This window comes from Pteropus vampyrus, unplaced genomic scaffold (assembly GCF_000151845.1).
Source record: "Pteropus vampyrus isolate Shadow unplaced genomic scaffold, Pvam_2.0 Scaffold74, whole genome shotgun sequence".
NCBI lineage: Eukaryota > Metazoa > Chordata > Mammalia > Chiroptera > Pteropodidae > Pteropus > Pteropus vampyrus.
Window position 1 is genome coordinate 1,650,961 of NW_011888855.1, and position 20,344 is coordinate 1,671,304.

At 35.4% G+C, this 20,344-nt stretch overlaps 1 protein-coding gene and 1 pseudogene across 1 annotated transcript in view; one reads left to right on the top strand and one right to left on the bottom strand.

Annotated features, from left to right (window-relative positions):
* Window positions 1–20,344, bottom strand: part of FAF2 (Fas associated factor family member 2) — a 63,759-nt gene that overhangs the window by 26,291 nt on the left and 17,124 nt on the right. The window lies entirely within an intron of this gene.
* On the top strand, window positions 8,944–9,061 carry LOC111741228 (annotated as a pseudogene).

Here is a 20,344-nt window from a genome sequence, read left to right on the forward strand (position 1 = left end):
ATTAAAATCAATTCTCTTCTCAAAGTCAAGTATAAAAAATTAAAGATTTCTTCAACCCCTGGGTCCAGCAAAATATTTTTCAATGCTAAACAACTATTCTCTTTATAATACATAATGATATAAGGTAGATTTCTTGCAAAATATAATGCCTTTCATTAACTTAATGACCTTTCTACCTATTGGCATATAACCTAGCTTATAATATGAACTGTGTATACTTTTTATTAAAGAGTCTGTAATTCAGATGTTTCCCTACCATAAGTATTTCCCCTACTCCCTTCTCCTTGGACTGTTCTGAGGTTTCTTGTCTCTGAACCATCCACCTTCTCTGGCTGCTCTTCATCCCTCTAAACCTAGGAAGTTCCCTAAGGGTGTGTCCTTGGTTTTTGTCTCTTTCCACCTCTCTCACTGGCAATCTCATTTAATCCTCAGCCTTGGACCACCCTTTCTACTCAGATGACTCCTGATTTAATTTCTGGACCTGCAATCTCTTCCGCAGTTCAGGAGCACATTTCCAATAGCCTACTGAATATTTCCACCTAGATGTGACACCAGTTCTTCAAATGTATCATTAAAACTACATGTGTATTAACACACCACCACCCTCCCAAATATACAGGCTAAGATGACATCTGGAACTCATCTGTGCGTACTCGATCCCTTGAACTCCACACTTCATCAGTTATCAAGTTCTAACCGTTTTCTGTATTACATCTGTAACCACATTTCCATTCCCACGGCCAGCATCTTTAATCAAGCTTTTATAACATCTCAAGTGAATTGTCAAAATACTTAATTTCTCTCCCTCCTTCAAACTTCGCGCGCGCGCGCGCGTGTGTGTTAACTCCTCTGCTCAAAACTCCTCAGTTGAATGAAGAATAAATTCCAAAATCCTTAGCCTGGCATTCAAGTGTTCCTATAATGTGGACCCAACCTAGTTTTCTAGATTATTTTTCCTTACTCAAACTATTTCCCTTACTCAACAATACTTAACAAATCTAACAGTTTGTGTGTACATCTGACTAGAATTTCCACAGAGCTAAATCCTTGTCCTCCTTCAAGATCTAATAAAAAAGCCAAAATATCTAACCATCCTTTCATGCAACAAATGTCCATTGTTATTGTCTATTCATTACTACATCCAAAGGATTTAGAGATGAATACAATAATAGTCTCTATCCTCAAGAAATTCCTCTTAACAACCAGCAAGCAACAGGAGAAAGAGACTGATCTCAACCTGACAAGAATACGGTAATATGCATGGATGAGTCAGGTGCTTCAGGTTTTTGCCTTGATTCTGTGATCAAGGACTAGACATGTGTAACCTCCACATTTTAGCTTCTTTTACGTGCAACGTGAGGGATTTAATTTGGACTAGATATCCTTTCCAGAACTTTAAAAAAACAAACAAAAAACGAGTTTGAATTCTTTAGGTATGCAGTAGTTTATTTTTTTTTTCTGGCTTTACTGAAATATAACAGACAATTAGTTGCTCGTATTTACATTGTACAATTCATTGAGTTTTTTTCAATTATAGTTGGCATACAGTAATATATTCATTTCAGTTGTATAGCATAGTGATTAGAGATCTATATAACTCACAAAGTGATCACCCCACTAAATCTAGTACTGCTCTTCCCTCTTACATATTTATTACAACATTATTAACCATCTTCCTCATGACACACTCTACATGTCCATGTCTATTCTGTAACTATTCATTTGTACCTCTTAATCCTTTTGCCCTTTTTTTGCCATCCCTCCAACCCTCCTCCCATCTAGTAGCCCTCAAAATTTTCTCTGAGTTTCTTTCTGCTTTTGTTGTTGTTATTTTGTTCTTTAGATTCCACATGTATGTGAAATCATGCAATATTTGTCTTCCTCTACCCAATACATTTCATTTGGCACAATACTGCAGTGGTTTATTTTTCAAAATTACACTGGTGGTACATAGACCGTGCTGATAACATTTTTTTATGTTTAAAATGCTGTAAAAAAATTCATACTAAAACTGAAAAGCTCTCTTAAGAACTCTAGAGCTTTATTAAGAGAACTCTAGAGCTTTATTAAGAGAACCCCTGTTTTTAAAATATATATTTTTAATTTTTCAATTACAGTTGGTCTACAATATTCTATCCTGCCATCTTGATCGGAATCATAGAGAATCACTAGCTTTATAGCACTGACAGTCTGGATTTTAGTTCTTAACCATTCCAGGCCTCTTACTAGTTTGGCAATTGCCTTCTGGGTTATAACAGGGCTTCCTCTTTAAACTCCAATTTCCTTACAGCCCACTGCAGAGGACTGGGTTGTCTTTGCACATTCTTTCAGAAGTGGACTCTACTCTTACCTTCTCAGAGTGTGAATGACCACTGTCTTTAAATACTAAAGTTGTTTTCTCTCTCTGTTATGTACCTATTATGATTCCACTTTCAATTACAATTATTACGCTCATTCTACTGCCTTACTGGAGGACACGGGCTCCTCGAGATCAATGTCTGTGATTCATCTTATATAATGCTCCCCAGTACTTAGCACATAGTAAAGGCTTAAAAAGTTGCAGAAAAAGTTAGACCAAGTTAAAAGAACCTTTTTGTATAAGCTTCAATTGTTCTAGCTATACACTGAAATCCTCCAGCCATTTTCACCAAATCTTACTGTACATAAATACCCGAGGTTTTCTAACTCCCAATGTTCTGACTAATGTGAGCTGGCTGTTAAAAATACAAATTTGTAGAATCTTCCTAGAGACTAATAGGTCAGGAATGGATCCAGGCAATCAGTGCTTTTTTTTAAAGCTTCTCAGCTGATTCTGATGTACAACCTGGCTGGAAAATTCATGGTATTGTACAATTCTATGTAGCACAAGAGATTATGAGTCACTTTTTAAAAAAAGGTTACAAACACTGTAGGAGCGAACAATCAGCATAATTGCACATCTTCAATATACTGAAACACTTAAACTAATTTGCAAGCAAAACCCTTCTGTAAGTAGTCAATCAGGGTAAGCTGGAAGCCCAACTGAACAAGCCTGCTTTCAATCACTACTGTTGAGTGTTAAAAACATGCTCTAGGAATAAGCAATGCTAGACACACCTAAGAATCAAGCAACAAATATTTACTGACCTATATAATTTTATTAACGAATGTCACCCCAATAAATTTAATAAAAATAAAAAATTTTAAAAACCCACAATACAAACAAAAAGCCCCCAAGAACCCACAAATATTCACCGACCCAGATATTCACTTTTTCCATTAAGTTTGCTCTCATTAAGTTTGCATCCTATTGGAGGGAGACTGACCAAAACAAACCACACACAGAGCAAATAAATGAACAAAATTTTAGTCTAGGAGATTCCTTTGGACTGGGGCTCAAGGAAGGTGATAATATTTCAGCAGAGATCTATCTTATGAAAGGTAAAAGTCCAGCCATGGAAAAATATACTGAAAGTGTATTCCAGACAGAAGGACAATAAATGCAAAAACTGAGACAAATAGATATATGACATCACGCCTTTGTTAAAATCCACAGAACTTTACAGCAGAGTAAACCTTAAAGTATATAAATTTAAAAAATCATTTAGAAAGTCAGAGGATCCCAGGATGGAACACAGACAGATTGTGGCAAAGAATCTAACTGTATCACAAATACATGAAACAATCTCACTGAAGGTGATGGAGGAAAGGTGCTGACTTAAGTAACTTTGGAAATGAGTGGTTTCTGTACAACTAAAGGCAAAAGGAACTGCACATAAGCATTATTCTCTAGTTGTTAAAGTTGTTTCCCATGTGTTAATGCAGAAGCCACTGCATATATATATATACTGGAATTGAACCATTAAGTAAACAGCCAGTTTTCTTACTGTTGAAGTGAGAAATTACAGGTAACCAAGGGGAGAAGGCTAGAACAATCCACATGGTAATGGATTAGAGCTGGAGACATCTGAATCAACGAACACAAGTTTAGCTTAATATAGATGGTACACACAGAACAAGTTAGCTCCGTAGACACATGTATGGCCTTGCTGTCAGCTGAGCGGGTCTACAAGCAACAACCCCACCCCACCCCCCGTCCCATAGCAAGCACACATAATGCCCAGATCTTGATGTCTAATACCAGTCTTCAACAAAAGGAACTAGGTTCCTTGGAGAAATAGCCAATTCCAGGATTGGGGCAGGAAATATACAAAGTGAGCCTGGAGAATCTTGTAGTGCCGATAAGTAAGGAAGTACTCAAAAAAACCCCCATGATATTAGGAGGTATAGCAAAGGCATACAGAAGTCAATTGAAAGAGCTCCCTGGGGCCAAACCTGGTTTAGGTTGAAGAACAAAATAAAGTAGTAATGGATTATAATACAAAATACAAAATAAACGCTGAGTCCACACTGATATAAGTACATGACTGAACAAATAAATAAATGGGGGAGAACAGACAAACATCCTATGCAGAAGAATTCCAAATTATTATGTAGATACTTTGCCTTCAAGAAGGTGAAACATAACTCTACACTCCTGAAGTGTGGGCTGTGCCGTTACTTTCTTCCAAAGAGTATGGAAAAGGAGGAAAAAAGATTAACTTTGTAGTGGAGAAACCTGACAAACATTACCTCAGCCAGGTGATCAAAGACAACATCAACAATGATAACTCATGTTGAGGGTCTGTACCCTTGATAAGATGTAAAGGCACTTAACCTCCATGATCTTCCTCCCAAAATCCCATAACCCCAGATTAGTCATGAGAAAAACATTAGAGAAATCCCAACTGAGGGGCATTCTACAAAGACCAGTATGCCTGAAAACTGCCAAGGTTATCAAAAACAAAGAAGTCTGAGAAACTGTCACAGCCAAGAAGAGCCTAAGAACACCTGACTACTAAATGTGGTGTCCTAGATGAGATCCTGGAATGGAAAAAGGATAGTTGCTAAAACTAAGGAAATCTTAATAAAGTATGAACTTTAATGATAAGTATCAGGATTGGTTCATTAATTGTGACAAATGTACCAAATTAATAACATCACATGTTACTAAGGAATACTGAATGCAGGGTATATGGGAAGTCTGTGTACCATTTTTACAGCTTTTCTGTAAATATAAATGTATTCTAAAATAAAAAGTTTATTTAAAAAGTGAAAAAAAACTTGAGGGAGTACTTCTGAGACGGAACAAGCTTAGCAAGTTAGCAGATAAGGTCTGGGTAATAGGTGGGACAGGACATTCCTCTAGAGCAGTGTTTCTCAACCTCCTTGCATATCAGACACAACAGAGGGGAATCACAGATGTCACCCCACCGCCACCCCATGCCATTTAATCAGATTCTCCAGATGTGTAGCACAGGTACATTTTCTGAGGGAGGGGAAGCTTCCAGGTTATTCTAACTTACAGCCAGGGCTGAGAATCACCAACCCAGAGCTTAAACAGACGGTTTTAAACAGTCAATCCAGTTGCTGTGTGAAGAATTGTAGAGGGCATGAAAGAAAGACACTAGCAAGGAGACTATAGAAATGCAAGGGAAAGAGACTGGTGGTTTAGAACAGGATGGTAGCAGTGAAGAGGTAAAGAGGAGGGTAGAAAGAAGATACCGTAGAGTCAAAAGGATCAGATGATAAATTAAATAGGTGGTGGTGGTGGTGGTGGTGGTGGTGGTGGTGGTGGTCGTCCACAGTGTAGTGGTTAGCACATCTGCTTTACACGCAGAAGGTCCTGGGTTCGCACCTCAGGTAGAGCCATGGACCATACCCTGGGTGTGCCAGACCCTGGGTGCACCCCGGGTGCATGCTGCAAGCACATGGGAGCAGATGCCTCGCCTGCGACATCTGTAGGTCGGGGTGGAAGTGGTGCGGGGAGAATCAAAGAGGAAGAAAAAAATATATATGTGGTGGTAGAAGAGAAATATTAAAATAAACTCAAGCTTAAATAAATGGGATGATAGTGTCATTTACTAAAAATGAGAAAAACTGTTGGAATAATTTTGTTTATCTTTGTGAGAAAAATTTATTTCTGGTAAAGGAAAGTATTTTAAAAGATCAGGGGTTAAAAATTAGAAACAGACTGCCAAAGATAGATGCACTATTTATTATATCATGATGCTACATGCACTGTATGGGAACCAATTGCCTGACCTCAACGCTAGCCAGCAGGATGGCTAGTGAGCCAGCCAAAGGGTCAAAGGAAAAACATGCTGAACTCCTCTGGCACTCACTGTCTCAGAAGAGATGCACTCATAACCCAGATAGAGTTGCCTACCTATGTTTTCTTTTGTATTTTTTAAAACCTAGTATAAGTTAGGTTAAGAAAGTTTAAATATTAGAGAAAGATTAAGGAAGGGGGAGGTTTCCCTGTGGTCCCAAATGCTATTATACAATTGGTTTACATTTTATTATATTTCTTTCTAGCTCCTGACACTCCAAAAAAAAAGGATTTAGGGCTTAGGGTTTTGATTCAACTGCTTTTCAAACTTTTTTTTTTTTTTTAATTATAGGAGGAACTGATTTATAGGCTTTGCTTCTCCTTTCTAGACTGCAAGCATCTTCAGAAGAATCCATTCACCTTTGCTTTTTGATCTTCGTAGGACTCTTCTGGTATTTTCTCTCCCAGCTTGGGGACCCATCTCTCCACCCCATCCTTCCCACTAACCAGAGCCACTTCTCATACCACTGCATATTGTGTAGGTTTAGGAAGCTTTATTTTCTCTTCTCTGTGAGACTCTTCTCTCTTAGATATATACGATTTTGAGTACTTATTATACCAAGTACTCCCCATGCATTAGGCTTTACAACCATTTTAATTACAAAATATTCCAATTGGCTAAAACAATTTATATATAAATGTTATACTGCTTCTGATCTTCCACTATTAAAATAGCACTTTGATGAATATTTCTGTTTATAAAGTTTCTCTGTATTTAGAATTTTTTTTCTTCTTAGGATCCAGTTAAAATTACCGGCCAAGGAATGCCAAGGAATACACATACTTTTGAAGTTCTTGATACATAATGACAAAATGTACTTCGAAAGACTATTCCAATTTACACTGGATAGAGTTGGTTTTAATGTGAGTCAAAAGATAAATATGTCTCAATATTCATCCCCCTTTCAATGCCAATATGAGTTGTGCAATGCCAGCTTTGTTTAGAAAGAATATTGCAGTTTTGGCTGAAAACATCGCATTAGCTTTGCTACCAATTCTTTCCTTGGCAATAACATAATGTTCGGCAGTTAGCATTTATGAAAAGAGAGGTGAAGTCAAGTAAAGTCAAGGAAATGTGAGATTCAATAACTTTAGTCACTGGTTTCAAGCTCCTCCTACATTAATTTCTTTAGGACAACAGGTTGTAATTTACAGAACTTTTGTTTCAGGAGAGAATCCATTTATCTGAATAACCCCAAGACCCAGTGCAGTGCCTCAGCATACAGTAGAAAATATTAGAATTTATAAATGAATGAAACCTACCTCATGCCAATAATCAAAGTGTTTATCTCTCTAGTTTTTAAACACTGTTCTCATTATCACTCATTTATTCCTTCTTTGTGTCAGGATCTTCAGTACATTTTCCTCAACAATCTTATGAGACAGAAATGCCATCATGCTCATTATTGGTTGAAAATATTCCAATTCTTAAAAAAGAATTTTGTGGAAGCACCCCACACCAATTCAGGTGCACACAGTAAGTGCTCAATAAAGGTTAGCTAACTCTGCAATCTCTAACTGGCCTGCTCTTCGGAACTCTGGTTTACATTTATATCTACTAACATTTGAGGTTATTTGAGCTGTCACTGGACAAAATACCTGCAATGGATATAAAGGTTAACTTTGGTACCTGGATATACAGGTTGACTCTGGCACCTCCTCCTCCCTCTAATCTCTCAAGGCCAGTGTATAATTTCAACTGCTACCACAAATTTCCTACTGGGCAGGTCCATCCAGGTCTGTCTTACTGAGAAACATCCCTTGCTCCAAGATAATCTTTCCCCTCAGAGCTAACTCTCCTTCCACGAATTGCTCTCCCAAGGATTTAGGATAATACTGGATTTCATTATACAAAGGTGTAACGGATAGCATTAATAGGAAAAGGGCAGTATTAATCTTTAGGGCAAATACCCTGAACCACAATCAATCTCTAACTAGTAAAATGCATAAGGGAGATTGGAAGAAGTGGGTGAATTATTCTACACCCTTCTCCCACTCCAGCCTTAGTCGTTACTTCTCTCTCAAGTCAGAAGACAGGAGGATATCAACATCACTTGGCAACCCGCTTCTGAAATATTTTGATCCCTAATGTATCTCTTGCTTAAGTATGATTCAAGGAAGATATCACAAACAATAGATGCAGTGTTTTAACCAGATGTCTCATTTGACTATTTGGACAGGGACTGGATATCTCATCATTCTACCCAAGTCTAATCACTAGCTTTCCTAAGAAGTGTTTCTCTTTCAACACCTCATATGTTTACACTAACACTGTAGAAGGCCAGTGTGAAATCTCAGTTGAAATCTAAGTACTCCCTAAATTCCAGTTGGCTTGTTGGCTCTAGTTTGTTGAGGATGCACATTTTAACTTGTTTTCAGTTATTACTTGACGCCAGGGAACTTTGTTCTCTCCTTCCCACCACACATAGTTTTTCTTCATGCAATAAGTAGCATGCTCTCTCTGGTAATGGCAGGAGAAATGGATTTTGAAGTCCCTTTAAGAGGTGAAGTGATCGCACCTAGGCTCTGATCTATAACTAAAACATTTACACTCAGACATTCACACTCAGATCTTTATTATTCACATTTAATTACTGATTTTCCAAATTACATGCCAGCAGCTTCCATTTCCAAGCACTCATTACTATGTGATGGCACTGTAAGTAATAAAGCTCTCATTTTCACCACTGAGAAAGCCATGGATTCAAGAGGTTATGTACCTTGTCTAAGAATATCCTTGTCTAGAACAAGTGGTCTATGGCCATGCCACCCTGAAAGCGCCCCATCTCGTCTGATCTTGGAAGCTAAGCAGGTCGGGCCTTGTTAGTACTTGGATGGGAGATCACCTAGGAATACCAGGTGTTGTAGGCATTAAATAAAAATATATAATAATAATAATAATAACAACAACAACAACAGAATAACAAGTGGTGGAGCTGAGACTGAAACCTAGAACTACCTCCAAAGTCCAGGTTGTTTCTTCCTATGCCACACTGCTGTTTTATTATTTAATTAATTCACGTTAGAAAACAAGGAAGTTTTCAATAAATTCTCAATTTAGAAAATTTCAATTTTTTGTTTGAGAATAAAATATCTAGAATTTTTCTAATTTTCTCATTAAAGAGTAAAGACAAGTTGAGGACAATAACTCAACCGCTCATTCTGCACAAAAGAAAACTGAGGCTTAGTGGAGTGAACAAGCTTTCTCAAGTCTCAGAGCAACAAGGGTGGCAGAACAGTCCTGTCTTTGTATCCCTGGTCTCCTTTCTTCGTTGTACCTTCTCAGAGCTAAATATCAGCTCAAAAATGTACATAAAATGGTTCTCCTTTATGCCCAGGGTCAACAATTTATTGGTATAGTTCTGCTCTACAGACAAAGGATTTTGTGTCAAATAAGACCGGAAAACGCTGCATTCCAAATCTCCTTTTTGGAAATCTCCAGTACATCTTTTAAAGGTTTTGAAATCTTGCCTTTACTTTAAAAGAAAATTTAACTTCACAACTGTACACAGGAGAAGAAGGCCTTTTTAAAAAGAATACTCTTACTAACCAATGAAGAGTTTTCCTATAGAATTAGTTTCGGAACCACAAGTTTAGACCATCACTGGAGGTCAAACCAAATTCTCCATATGAATCAAAAGATAACCATACCCACACAGCATATTCTTAAATAGCTGATTAAGTGATTGGATGCTATGACAGTACAAAGCATAGATGTTGTGCATCTATTTGAATATACATTAAAACAACACATGGATGAACATTTCCAAAAGAAATTCACACTCTTCTTATCCAAGCAATTAAAGAGTAGGTAGAACAAGTGGTTGAGCTTTGTTAGAAAATGAGAGGACACCAGAATCTTCAATAATCCTTCATTCTAATTCTACCACTGAGTAGTCTGGTAACCTTAGGCATCTTTCAGTTTATTGATAAAATGTAAATAAAAATAGTGATTAACCTATTGGGTTGTAAAGATTAAGTATATAATACTTAAGTTAGCTATCATTATTACGAAACATGAAGGAAATATTAAAAATGAGAATGTCATAAAACTTGTGATGTTTCAAGTGGACAGGAAACATATTTGTACATCGACTGAGATAATCATGTGGATTTTTCTCTCTTCGTTTTGTTAATGTGGTATTTACACTGATAGATTTTCATATGCTGAAACATCCTTGCATTGCAAGAATAAATACCACTTGGTCATGGTGTGTAATCCTTTTAATATACTGCTGAATTCAGTTTGCTAGTATTTTGTTGAGGAATTTTGCATCGATGTTCATAAGGGATACTGGTCTGCAGTTTTCTTGTACTGTCATTATTTGGCTTTGGTATCAGAGTAATGCCAGCCTCCCAGAATGAGTTAGAGAAGGGTTCTCTTCAATTACTAGAAAAGTTTGAGAAGGATTGGAATTCATTCAAATGACTGGTAGAATTCACTAGTGAAGCCATCAGGTCTAAGGCTTGTATTTTGTTGGGGATTTTTGGTTATGGATTCAATCACCTTACTAGTTATAGGTCTATTCAGATTTTGTTGCTTCATGATTTAGTCTTAGTAGGTTTTGTGTTCTTAGGAATTTTTCCATCTCATGTAGGTTACCTGATTTGTTGACATGTAACTGTTCCCGATACTCTCTTTCAACCCTTTTTATTTCTGTAGAATCAGTAATAATGTCTCCATTTTCATTTCCGATTTTAATGATCTGCACCCTCTTTTTTTCTTTACCTAGCTAAAGCTTTGTCAATTTTGTTGGTTTTGAAGATAAACTTTTGGTTTCACTAATTTTTCTCTATTGCTTTTCTATTCTTTGTTTATCTAGGCTCTAATCTTTACTATTTCCTTCCTTTTGCTATCTCTGGATTAGTTTATTCTTTTTCTAGTTTCTTAAATTATGAAGTTAGATTACTTATTTAGGATCTTTCTTGTCTTTTAATTTAAGTGTTAATAACTATAAATTTCCCCCCTTAGCACTTCTTGCTGTGTCCCATAAGTTTTGGCATGTTATGTTTTCATTTTAACTTGTCTCTATGTATTTTCTAATTTCCCTTGTAATTACTTCTTTGATCCACTGGTTGCTTAGAGTGTGCTGCTTATACAAACTAGTGAATTATTCAGTTTTACTTCTGTTAATCACTTCTAACTTTATCCCCTTGTGGTCAGAGATGATATCTGTATGATATCTATCTTTTTAAATCTATCAAAACATAATTTCTTATATGTAGAAAATCCTAAAGTAGTCACAAAAACACCCTGTTAAAACTAATACATGCATTCAACAAACTAGCAGAATACGAAGTTAACAAGTTTCAGTTGTACTTCTTTATATTAACAATGAACAATCTAAAAAGAAAATTAAGTAAACAATTCTATTTACAATTTCAAAAAGAATAATATATTTAGGAATTAACCCAAAAGGTGAAAGACCTGTACAAACATTGCTGAGAGAAATTAAAGACGACCTATATAAATGGAAAGACATTCAGTGTTCATGAATTAAGGCTAAATATTGTTAAAATGTCAAACAATACCCAAAGTGATCTACAAATTAAAAGCAATCCTATGAAAATTTCAATGACCTTTTTAGGGCAGAAATAGAAAAACTAATCCTAAAACTCATATGAAATCTTAAGGGACCCCCGATAGCCAAAACAATCTTAAAAAAGAAGAAAGCTTGAGGACTCATACCTCCTGATTTAAAAATTTACTACGAAGTTACAGAAATCAAAACAGTGTGGTACTGGCACAAAAAGATATATAAGCCAATGGAATAGAATAGAGAGCTCAGAGATAAACCCTTGCATATATGGTCAAATGATTTTTGACAAGGGTGCCAGGACAGTCTTTTCAACAAATGGTACTGGAAAACTGGGTATGCACACGCAAAAAAAATGAAGTATGATCTTTACTGTGAAATTTTACACACACACACACACACACACACCTCTCTGCCTCAGTTCCTGACATAGAACTCCTAAAATCCTTATAAATAGAAGTGATAGGAAAATCTTTTGTTCTAACATTTAGTCTTTGACCCCAGTTCTTGACTCAAAGCTCCTAAAGCCCCTGCGATTTCCTAAGTGGTAAGAAAACTATAAGAATCTTTTGTTCCAATATTTGGTCTTTGACCCTGATTTCTTAGGGATCTTAAATCTCTTGGAATTTCCTGGATGACAGCTGTGTCTTTTGTTCTAATGAGGTGACTCTTGGTGGGCTCCTGGATATACGCTGGTTACCGGACAGACCAAGGCGTGATTAGAAACTTGGAATTTTTCAGGTCCACCCACCATTCTCCAGGAAAAGGAGAGGGGCTGGGAATGGAGCTAGTAAATCAATCACGCCACATACCTTCATAAAGATCCCAATAATATAAGATTCAGAGACTCTGAGTGTGTGAACACATCTATATGCCAGGAAGGTGGCACATCCCCATTCCACGGGGACAGAAGCTCCTGCACTTAAGACCCTTCTGGACCTCGCCCTATGTACCTCTTCATCTGGAGGTTCTTCTTTATTCTTTATTATACTCTTTGGATAATACCAGTAAACAAAAGTGTTTCCCTGATTTCTGTGAACCATTCTACCAAATTATTGAGCACAAGAAGGGGGTCATGGGAACCTCAATTTATAGATGGTACAAGTGACAACCTAGGACTTGGGATTGGCATCTGAAGGAGGGACTCCTTGTGGGACTGAGCCCTTAACTTGTGGGATGCGATGCTAACTCTAGGTAGATAGTGCCAAAATTAAACTGAATTAAATCTAGGATAATTGTTTGATGTGTGGAAAACCCACACATTTGGCAAGTGTGGCAGCAGTGCGGGAGTAAAGGAGAAACATAGGAGGAGTATATTTTTCCTATTCATCTTCCTGACATCATATACAAAAATTAACTCAAAGTACATCCATGACCTAAATATAAGATCTAAAACTATAAAACTCTTACAAGAAAAGAAAACATAGGACAAAGACTTTCCAACACTGATTGTGGAAATGCCATCTTGGATATGACCAAAGGCAAAGGCTCGGGCAACAAAAGGAAAGACAAATTAGACTTCATGAAAAAATTTTAAAACTGCATCAAAAGACACTTTCTACTGAGTAAAAAGACGACCCAAAGAATGGAAGAAAATATTTACAAGTCATATATATGATAAGGAATTAATATCCAGAATATACAGAACTCTCACAATTCAACAACAAAAAAACCTGATTTGAAAATGGTCAAAGAACTTGACATTTCTCCAAAAAAGATACATGAATAACCAATAAACACACGAAAAAATGTTCACCACCACTAATCATTAGGGAAATACAAATCAAAACTAGAAGCCACTTCACACCAGTTAGGATGGCTACTATTTAAAAAAAAAAAAAAAGGTAAATAGTAAGTACTGGCCAGGATGCAGAGAAACTGAAAACCTTGTGTTCTGTTGGTAGGAATGTAAAAATGGTGCAACAGCTATGGAAAACAATAAGGTGGTTCCTCAAAAATTAAAAATAGAATTATTATACAACACAGCAATTCCACTTCTAGGTATAGACCCAAAAGAATTGAAAGCAGAGTCTTGAAGAGACATCTGTACACCATGTTCACAGCAGCATTATTCAAAGAGCCAAAAGGTGGCAACAACCCAAGTGTCCACTGACAGATGAGTGGATAAATAAAATCTGATATATACATACAATGGAATATCATACAGCCTTCGAAAGGAAGGTAATTCTGTTATATGCTACAACATACATAAACTTTGATGACACTATGCTACAGGAAACAAGCCAAGCAGAAAAAGACAAATATTGTATGATTCCACTTATATGAGGTATTTATAGCAGTCAAAATTGTAGAGCCAAAAAACAAAAAAAAAGGTAAAAAGGTAAAAAAAAAAGAACAGTACTTGCTGGAGGGAGGAGGAAATGGGGATTTATTGTTTAATAGGAGTGTGTGTGTGTGTGTGTGTGCGCGCGCGCGCGCGCGCATGCGTGTGTGTGTGGTTTCAAAGATGAAAAGAGTTATAGAAATTGATGATGGTGATAGTGCACAATATTATGAATATATTATCTTTAAACTGTACACTTAATGGTTAAGATAGTAAATTTTGTGTATTTTGCCACATTAAAAAAATTGAGAAGCAATAACTATGTATAACGTCACATGGGGACTAGATTTATTGGGGTGATCACTTTGTAAGTTATATAAATGTCTAATCACCATGTTGTACACCTGAAACTAGTATTGTAGGCCAACTGTATTTGAAAAATTAAAAAAAGTTTAAAAAAAAGAAATAAAACTGGGGGAAAAAAGACATTTGTAAAATGTTATGAGATGAGCTTGAACTTGCTTAAAGGTTCTAAATACTACAATCAGATTATTTTCCAGGACTCAAATAAATTACCTTTCATTAAATTCCTATTCCAATATCTATTACTTAACACATTTAATTCTTCTAAAAATCAAACAAAGAAAAACCACTTTGGTCTTATTCAATCTTTCCTAATTGACTTTACTACTCAGAATCAAGCGGAAAAGTTGTAAGGAGATATGAAGTTATTACTGTTCCTTCTTTGAGAGAAACACTGCAAGGCACCAAACTTCGTTAGTCTTCCAAAAGTCTGACCTTCTCTGTTCCTTCCCCACCCTATGCGCCAACAAAATCTGCCACTATATGTTTTGGTAAGGCTATGTTTAGCTTTGTAAAAAACTGCCTAACTGTTCCAAAGTGGCTATATCATTTTGTATTCTCACTAGCAATGGATGAGTTTTGAGTGTTCTACATCTTTGCCAGTATTTGGTGTGTTAGATTACAGCCATTCTAACAGATATGTGGTAGTATCTCATTGTTGTTTTAATTTGCAATTCCCTAATGATATCTGATATTGAGAATCATGTTAATTTGCCATCTTCTGTGTATCTTCTTTGGTGAGGTATCTGTTCAGGTCTTTTGCCTACTTTTTAACTGGATCGCTGCCTTACTGTTGAGTTTTAAGTGTCCAACCATACAAGTATTAGAAGAAAACACAAATGACTTCTCCCATAGCCTGGATGTTGGGAAGACTTTAATTATGACTCAAAATTTATTAGCAACAAAAGATTTTCCTACACACAAATAAAACCTTGAGCATATAAAAAGTTAAAAAAATAAATAAAAACCTCCAAAACATCTGTATGGAAAAAACAAAAACACATATACAAAGTGAAAGACCTGGAATTAATATTTACAACTTATTTCTTAGACAAAGGATTACTATTCCCAATATATAGTTTTTAAAAATAAATAAAAAGGATAACAACCTGATTGAAAAGTGGGCAACAAAAGATGAACAATTCATAGAAATGTAAACTTAAGTGGCCCTTAAATACATAAAAAAATTGATCAACCTTACTCATAAGAAAAAGGTAAATTAAAACTATACTGAGTTTGACAACACATTCTGTTGGTGAGACTGTTGGGGCCTCACACATTGCTAGTGAGAATGTAAAATGGTACAATCCTCATGGAGGAAAATTTGGCAATATCTAGCAAAGTTACAGATTCATATGCATATACATAAGTATTTAATCCTTTGGCCTAGAAATCTTTCAAGGAATCTATCCCAAAGATACACTAGCAAGAAATAAAAAGTCCTGAACAAAGCTATTTACTGCCATACTATGTTACAGCAAAAGATGAGAAATAACCCAAATGTCCATCAATAGGAGGCTAAATTATGGTATATTCATATGGTATATCCGATTATACAGCTGTAAATATGAAAGAAATCATTCCCTATATCGCTATGCAATAATCACCAAGAGCTATTATGTGTAAAAATCAGTTGAAGAAAAGTAATATATATATCACCATTTATCTTTTTTAAAAAGATGGGGTCACAAATATGTATATACATATTATCTACATAAAAAAAAAATGGAAGAATGCCTCCATCACAAAAGCCAGGCGAACAACACAACATATATATTTTTATAGAACACAGTTTTGTATGATTTAAAAAAAATGGAAGGATGATTTTTTTTTTTAAGGCTTATCTGTAGGGGAAGGGAGAGAACAGGGTATAAAGAAAAGGAATAGAAGCTAGATTTCTCTAAGTATATTGTTATATGTAGATCTGACTTCAAATCATGTAATTGTTTTTCAAAACAAAATTCAAAAAGCAGCAGCAGCAATCCCAAAACATTAGAGGCAAAAATCAAATATATGTAGAACTGGTGACCTAACAACACAGAAAAACTATTCCGAATGACTTTAAAACATAGGGGTGCTTAAATTGTTTTAAATAATCATATCATTGTTACTAGTATGAGTGTTATTTTAAGACATTTAAGTGCTGCTTATGTGATAAAGCAAATGAATAATCATGTTAGTCTCATTAAGAATCAAGTTTTCTGGTATGGAGAAAAAAGACTGAGGCAAGATGTGCTAAATTTGAATTGGAAATATCAAACTTATCGTGAAATAAATATAAATATATGTCTATGTATATATTATATGTATTTCCTAGTTCTGTCAACTAAAAAGTTGATCAACCCGACAGCAACAAACACTCCCAGACCTGTGGCATCTAAATATAATTTCTTATCAAAAAGAACAAGTTTTCTTGGGGGTGGGGGGGACACAACAGCTGACTCTAGTTCCAGGTAGAAAACGCACAAGATCAGTCTGAAACACCTTCTGTCAGAAAGCTGAAAGCTATGAAAGGCGACTGTGGCCATGGCAATATGGCAAACATCCTTAGGAGCAATAATATAAGGCCTTTAGAAATTAAAAAAAAAAAAAAGCTTTTGTGTCTGAAAAATTTGTGTAAATATTAGGATTTCTTAAAAAAAAAAAAAAAGAGAGAGAAAGAAAAGAAAGGTTGTCAGAAGCCAACCTAAAGAGAATCGCAATTGTTAAACATGGAACAAACAACCTGAGCCTCAATAAGCACAATAATAATGAACTGCAATACATTACATGTGTTTAAATTCATGAGTTTGTAGCGATACTCAAAATTTTTAAAATCTCACTGGTTACTTTTGGAGAATGCTAGGAAACCAACTCATTATTTAAAAACAAATAACTGAAAGAATCAAATGTTTATTCTGCATTTACTATATATACTATAACTCAGTGTAACTGGTGAGGGAACATATATCTTTATAGAGGAATCTCTATTAGTAAATAATTAGAATGTCATCATTTTGTATGTGAAAAGGCTAGGACAAAGCTAATAAATGTATTAATATTAAGCTTGTGGAAAATGTGTTTAAGGATGCTAAACTGCAAGCTAAGTTTGAATTTTTTATTTTTGCAAAGTTTGAATTAAGTGAAAAACCTCTACAAAGTCTAATTGTCAACACTTTTACTTCCCAAACCACGGATTTAATTCTGTACATTTTCTTTTTTATTTTTTGCACTGAAGCTTTCAACATTTTATTGGGAAACGGAATAGCTTATCATCAGAGGAGGTAAAATAAAATAAAATATAGTTGTTCTTTTAGAATTTCAATAGGAATTTGAAGAAGCTGAGGATGACTTGTTTCTCATATAATCACATAAAAACTATATAAATATTAAATGCTTGAACAATAAATATTTTTGAAAGTAAAAATCGGTTATAATTAAAAAGCGCTGAACTTCACTTTACAAATTTTATTGTTCTTTGGGCCTGTTTAGAAATGGGAAATTTTCCTATGTTGTTATCAGAAACAAAAAAAAAATTCATGTTTTTTTCCTATTCTGGATGATGGTATTATAATAATTGGGCCATATCACAGATCTTTGGTTTTCCACCAGTCTTGAGGGTACTAGATTTCATCATCACAAATTGTGAGGATATTATATCAGAAAAAAATATACTTAAATCTTAAGATGAAATGTACTTAAAGAATAAATACACTGTGCTTCATTAATAAGAGAACCTATGAATTACTAGTGGCCCTTCTATCTTTTGAGTAATAAAAACATAGAACACTGAACAGTATATTATTTAAAAAAATAAAAATTCCACCTCCAGAATCTGAATCTGTTTGGAAAGGTGACCATAAAAAGTCATATTTAACATCCCTTCTACAGATTTCTGGATGGTTCTCTAACTTTCTCTTCTTAGTTAACCTCTGTGGGCCTTGGTGTACTTGGATCCTCACTTAATGAACACATGCTCTGTGTGGTTCACCATTTGTAATACAGGAATGACCAAAGTACCCGTCAGAGCTCTAAACTCATGCATGACTCAGTTTGGAGTCAAGACTGAATCCAATAGGTGTCTGAAGAACAACAAAAATAAAAACAAAAAATGACAGCATGAAGGATACTAGGCATTGTGATTAATTTTACAAAGAAGCCATTTTTCTAGTTCTATATGAAGATTATAGTTTTAACTTTTATTTATTTTTTTTAACATTTTATTTTTTAATTTCCCCCCTCCCTAATTCTGTACATTTTAATAATGACAGACAAGTCTCCTATATGTAAAATCTTTTCTATATCCTTTTTGAAAAGGACTTGCACTCCTTCAAGAATATCTTAGGCTCCTTGATAAGTGTTTATTTCCAAAATTTCGATTTTAAAAATACCACAACATTTTTGCAAATCCTCAATCCCACCCTTTATTAAACATATCCTGGAAAAATAAAGAGAAATGTAAAAGAACATGTGTACAGTTGAGTATTCACCTGGACTGCCCCCTATCTGACAGAGCCCTGGTATGTATCAAGCACTGTACATGGATAGTCTCATTAACTCTTTTAAGAACCCAAGATACCCTTTCCTGATAAAAACTTAAACTAGGAATACAAGGGAGTTTCTCTATCCTGAAAAAAGGCACCTAAGAAACACTCACAGGGGTGGCTCCATAGTGTAGTGGTTAGCACGTCCGCTTTACACGCAGAAGGTCCTGGGTTTGTGCCCCAGGTGGGGCAACGAACCACACTGCCAGTATGCCAGGCCCCTGCCTGCAGGCATGCCCCAGCATGCGTGAGGAGACACCCAACCTTCAGAGATCCAGTTCTTAAGGGGAAACGGCAACATCCATAGGTCAGGGGTGGAAGTGAGTGGGTGGGGGGAATTAAAGGGCAGGGGGAAACACTCACAGCTAACATAATAAGGATGAAAGAGTGAACACTTTCCTCCTAAGATCAGGAAAAGACAAGGATGTTCGCTCTTGCCACTTCTATTCAACATTATACTAGAGCAATTAAACAAGAAATAAAAGGGCAACCAAATTAAAAAGAAGTACAATTATATTCAGATGATATGATCCTGTATATAGAACATCCTAATCTACCAAAAGAAAATTGAACTAATAATGAGTTCAACAAGGTTGCAGAATATAAGATCAATATACAAAAATCAGTTACATTTCTATACACTAGCCATGAACAATCTGAAAAGTATTTCCTTTTACATCACCATCAAAAAAATATTTAGAAATAAATTTAATAAAAGAAGTGTAAGACGTGTACACAAAAAACTAGAAAACATAGAGAGAAACTAAAGATGACAAATAAGTGGGAAGACTTTCCACGTTCATGGACTGGAAGACAGTATTGTTAAGATGGCAGCACTCCCCATATCAATCTACACAGTAAACAACAATCCCCATTAAAATTCAAGGTGATCCTAAAAAACAAAAAGGACTCAGAATAGCCAAAACAATTTTGAAAAAGAACAAAGTTGGGGGACTCTCACTTCCTGATTTCACACTTATTACAGAGCTGCAATAGTCAAGACAGTGTGGTACTGGCATAAAGATAGACGGATGGAAATGAGGTCCAGAAATAAACTCTTAGTTTTGATCAACTGATTTTCCATGGTCATTCAATAGGGAAAGAATAATCTTTTCAACAAATGAAGTTGGGAAAACTGGATATCCCCATGCAAAAGAACAAAGCTAGACCCCTACTTCATATCCATTAACTAAAAAGGATCAGACCTAATGTATAAGACCTAAAACTGCAAAACTCTTAGAAAACAGGAGTTATTCTTTGTCACCCCAAATTAGGCCATGGTTTCTTAAATATCACACCAAAAGTATAAGCAACAAAAGATACAACAAATAAATTGGACTTCATCAAAATATAAAATTTCAAAAGATACCAATAAAAAAGTGAAAACACACAAACAGGAGTATGTGATCTGATAGAAAACTTGTATCCAGAATACATAAAGAACTCT